At 35.5% G+C, this 5,347-nt stretch overlaps 1 long non-coding RNA gene across 1 annotated transcript; it reads left to right on the top strand.

Moving 5' to 3' along the window:
* Nucleotides 1-462: 462 nt before the first annotated feature.
* On the top strand, nt 463-3,856 carry LOC126763246 (uncharacterized). Its single transcript, XR_007667591.1, has 5 exons — nt 463-674; nt 976-1,011; nt 1,124-1,281; nt 2,853-3,300; nt 3,372-3,856. It is a non-coding gene; the product is annotated as an uncharacterized LOC126763246 (long non-coding RNA).
* The last annotated feature ends 1,491 nt before the right edge of the window (nt 3,857-5,347 follow it).

Genomic DNA, 5,347 nt, shown 5'->3' with positions numbered 1-5,347 from the left:
AATATTACGCGAAAAGAGTAGACACTGTCCAATTAAGAAAGAGGGCAATTTAATTGTTTATTAGCAATGCATAATTCTACAAATTAATTTATAATTTTGCTGACGTCAATGGATAACCGTAGTATTGCCACTAATATGTCAACTACAAAATTATTCAAAGCTCTAAAAAGTATAATGTTATTTTACCAGCAGAATCGCAAAATATATCTGATATATCCTCTATAGTAACAATTGGTAATTTAAAACAAATGAATGGACCCATTCACTTATTTTTTACACCGAAAATTTTACTTTAAAGAATTAAAATATTTTCTTTGAAGGAAAAGATTTGAAGTGAACTGAATTAAAGTAGATGACATTAAGTTATTCCAAGTAGAAATTATCGATCTCTCTCCTCACAGTTTAATACCAGTAACATTATATTATTTCTGCGAACTCACTGCATTAATGTTAAATCTAATTTCCTTATCTGCGATTTGTTCATTATATTTCAGACATTTTTTGCATATTTCGTACATTTAACCTTAACTACCGCATCCCTCTTGCTTGACTAGCGCGTAATTTGATAAGCAAATGCGCAGCAGAAACCACATAAAAGCGAATCTAACACCAGTGATGCTGTGCACGGGTCACCAGTGAGCAGTAAAATGATCCGATTACCAATTACATGCTATGTATGTATGCATATATGTATGTATTTTTGTTTATATGTAGATCAGCAACGACCAGGAAGCTGATCGACTGCATATTGGTCATTCATTTACCATTCGTAAGCATAATGCTGATTATAGCATTGTTGCTAGGCCATTTCCGTGTCTTTATGCATTCGTCACTCATTCATTTCATTATTTATCACAGTGTAGATGTTCTGCTTTCGAAAAAAAGAAGCAACAACAACATTTAAAATTCTCACTTCACACTCAAACTTAATAAGAAGAGCAATGAGAGTTGTAAAAAATATTTGAAAAATTACAGCAAACAATGCAAGCAAGAACTATTGAGCGAGTCAAGGTGAGTACAACAACAACCTCTGTAGTTGTTTTTGGTTTGGGAAAATTATGCGTACGAAGAAGCAGGAACCAAAGCTGAAAAGTGTGGCTAACACAAAGGCAATTATTTTCAGTTTTTCGATGCAAGAGCTCACTAAAGTAAGCATTACAAATGGAATTTACGGGCTTGTACCGTTGCGGACAAAGAGTCCAGGCAACAATAAAAACACCACGAAGATATGAACCAGCTGAAGGCGTTTAATGGGAGCAGATGAAGTTAATGGCTAAGAAGGTGAGCTGAGGAAAGGTAAATGAAGAGCTAAGTGAGTTTGTAGAGGTAGAAAAGGCAAAAAGGGTACTCGTGTATAAGGTGGTTCATAAAGTATTCAGTTCAAGGCAAGGGATAGTGTTTGGCAAAAGAAAATCTTGGTAGACGGTAGTTAAAAAATTAATTTTTTGGAACCAAAAGAGAAATAAAAATTCCCTACCAGATATTGGAAATGCAACGTTGTTGAGTTTGGAATGAATACCATAGCGGTTGCATGATTTCTGGTTAAAGTTAAGGTATAGAGACTTTATATGTACTTTTGTATCCGGATATGGAAGAATTATACCTTTGACAATGGCTAAACGAAAGTTATACTTCGATTACAGATAAAGCCTCGTTAATATTGGGTAGCTCACTAAGTAATTTGGTGTTTTTAGTGCAAGTGAAATACGATTTTTTATCGTGTAAAACATTTTATATTATCCACTTTAATCTAATACCTTTTGCCATCTTTCGAGAAAGAGATTGATTTCACACACTGATAAAATGTTTGATCCTTTCATGCAAAAAAGTTGTGTAAGTGATTTTTAAAAACAAGAAAAAGTTATAGTCCGAAGGTGCCACGTCTGCAAAATATGTTCGGTGTGGTAACATATACAATTCAAGCTGCAAAAGCGTTTGCCGAGTGATCAAATTTATTTGAGGTCTCGCATTATCCTGGTCGAAAACTGCACATTTTCTAAAGATAAAATCTATCCTTTTCTGTTCGTCCAGCTGATCTCAAAACACTTCAGAATTCGTAGTATTATAGGGCAAAAGTCCAAAATGTAAGATCTTTTGCACATGTCACCAAATAGACAACATAACACATTTGTGACTTAACATTTGTGACTAAAGGCCTTCGAGGTATTTTGAGGTGGTTCATCCTTTTAGACCATGATCTCTTGCGCTTTTCATTCTCGACCAACGAATTTTATCCAAATCGGCTGCAAGTGTGAACTTGGCTGCAAAAAATTTTATAAGATGAATACTTAGTGAATCACGCACCGTTAAATAATGATCACTTAACATTGCCACTTTGACTCGACTAGAGTAAAACGGTCTTCAATTGTCGCCTTTCTACTTTGAGCTGTAAGGTACTGAAAATGAATAGCAATTTTATCTGAAAAAATATGTATGTATGTTAGTGAATAGAAAACCTTCATCATCTGAAAATCAAAATTATCGCCTGAGATCGTTGAGAAAAGGTAGAATGGAACGCATTAACATCCGGAAATCAGAAGCTGTAATATCGTCTGAAACCAATCATTCTCAAAAATGGAATAAATTTCTAGAATTGTGAAAAATACTCACAAGGATCAAAGAATCCATAAAGAAAAAGACTAAGTTCCTGTCACAAATTTGTTAAGGACTCGGTTAATTAAAAAATATGTTAGCTTCCGATTCCTGAGATACAACCAGAAAACTTTATCGGGGCCTTAAGAATCTAAGGAGTGGCTTTACGAACAGTTTCTTAGTATTCTCTACTATTTAATTCACTTTTGAAAAATAACTACTATATGAACCACCCTGTATGTATATTTATTTGTTTCTAGGAACGTATGAACATATTTTATAAAATAACGCCAATTGTGACCTTAACGATCATCATAATATTGCCAATAGCTATACACTATACCTATACTTTCCTCGTCAATAAAGAAAATTGTCTGGTGACGCACACTATGGGGCACCCAAAAGACCACTTGATTAATTGTCAACTGCAACATTAACGATAAATAGTAGAGCCGATTATGAAATGCGAAGATAAACAGCCGACAGCAACGGAAAGGAACGAAGCGGATAAATTACGAAGCAGTAATGATGGCTCGGACAATGGGCAGCGAGTGTCAAAAACACCAACAAACCAAAGTACAAAGCAAAGGTAATAGAATCTATATTTTATGAAGGTATTATGAGCGGCACTGGCGTGTTATAGCTGGCAGCTTGTTGTAAGCGGAAATAAAAGTAACGACCGGAAGAGCATCTTGTCAAAAGGAATAGGTATAGCTGTTGATGCTAATACTGCTTCTATTACTCTTACCAATGATGTTTTTTTCTTGTTGTCATTCAAGGTTGTTGTTGATTTTTGTTGTTAACACCGGAACGGCAGCGGCTTTTAGGCCTTGTAAACGCTCGCACGCACTACCATACACAAACAAACAAGTTAATGCACGCATGTATGTTTCTTCATGCCCGCACACGCTTCTTTATATGCATTTATGGCATTATGTTTTTTGTTGTGTAAAACACCGTTGACTTATTTACTACACATCTACTTAAGTCGTATTTACTTATTTAAGAAGGCTTAGCGACCATTAGCAGCTGTACAATATTTTCATATGTACAAGTATGTACTTGTATACTTGTATACCGTTTCTTTGCACAATGCAGGAAGAAATTGATTTTAAGCGCAAATAAATAACAGACTAAATGCAAAGAAATGCGAGACATTAACAAATATAAACCACGAAACAAAAGGGAAATCACTTAAAAACCAAAATATAGCGGGAAAACAGGGAAACGTTGTTTTTCACAATATTGAATGAAAGAGTAATAACTGAGTGGATAAAGAAAATATTGGGCTATGTACAGTGTTCGCACGGTTTTTCAGTATCGCTAGTTCCCATTAACTGTATACATATAAGAGTTTTAAATAACTTTGGAGCCAAGATTGACAAGATTAATATTGATACAACAGTGATTAATGGAAGACAGATAGAGTAAGTGAGTTGCATGTGAGCTGATATTGAATAACAACTTAGTTAAAAACCCTTTGGAAAAAGCTTTTTACGCTCTCTAAACATTGATTTATCTGTTCAAAAGTTGCAAATTGTTGAATTGTTAATCATGAGTTGAAGGATCTTGTGACAATTCCAGTGCATATAATAACGATATAGTTTTGTATCATTCCATTTCTTTTTTTTTGGTCTGGTGTTAGTATGCATAGTTCAGATTGATAAATCAATAAGCTACGAGAGTATATATCGTATATACAACTCTGACTGGAAAGTCTTAATGGAAATGGAGTGTTGGAAAGTTCTAGCTGATAATGATTTTTTCGAGCCGCTTACTAGATTCAAGATAAGAGCTTAACTTTAACTATGCATAATCAGCAAATTTTTATGTAATTGATTCTTCTAAAAATTGGCGTCTTACGTTGAGACAAAGATTAGAGTTCGTGTTTCGTAACCGATGTGATTGCATTTCCTTAGTTAAGTTTCCTTAAAAATGCTCAAAACGCTAACTGACTACTAAGAAGCGGTCATTAGGGTTAGGTCTCTCTAGATTTTGACACCTTCAACAATCTGGAGCTGGTACAGGTTGAACAGTTTACCCACCCTTGTCATCTGTTATTGCACACGGAGGGGCTTCAGTTGATCTAAATCGAATAGGGACTTAAAGAAATTGCGTTTAACGGTAATATCTCGAAACATATTTTGGTTACTATATTTGAACTTAGTATTAAGAATAAACACGGCAATGAGTTGACAAACATAACAAAGCTGTTCTCAGGTAATCTGTACTTAATATATTGGCAGCTAAACGCCGAAGAAACGCAAAAACAGACACACTCGGACTTACGTCGGTAAATACAAATACAAGTTTTATATATGTAATATACATATAAACATACATGTGTACATACATATGCTAGTAGATAAATAAGAATAACATCGGGTTTTATACCAATACAGAAAAGATGAAAAGCGAGCGCCGCCAACGGCGCCTTCGTCCGGCAAAAGCGCGCTGAAACAAAGCGTTTATTTTTTCCCACTACTGGCCGACCCAAGAACAAAGTGCTGTTGTCTTTAGCCAACAAAGTGCAGCGTAATGCTGCGCGCGGTTCAAACGTCAACACAATGAGCACACACGGTAGCGCATAGTCTTCGACCGGCCGGCCGATTGATGCGACTGCGCGACACGCATGCGCGCCAAACTAACAAGTCGCTTGTTAACGCAATAAGAAAATGCTCAACAACTTGACAACAAGTCAAAGCAATAAAGCGCCTGTTGTTTTTGTAACGCAGCGCTTATAAATGCTTGAAAG

This window comes from Bactrocera neohumeralis, chromosome 6 (genome assembly GCF_024586455.1).
Source record: "Bactrocera neohumeralis isolate Rockhampton chromosome 6, APGP_CSIRO_Bneo_wtdbg2-racon-allhic-juicebox.fasta_v2, whole genome shotgun sequence".
Taxonomy (NCBI): Eukaryota; Metazoa; Arthropoda; class Insecta; order Diptera; family Tephritidae; genus Bactrocera; species Bactrocera neohumeralis.
This window is presented reverse-complemented; position numbering and strand designations above follow the sequence as displayed.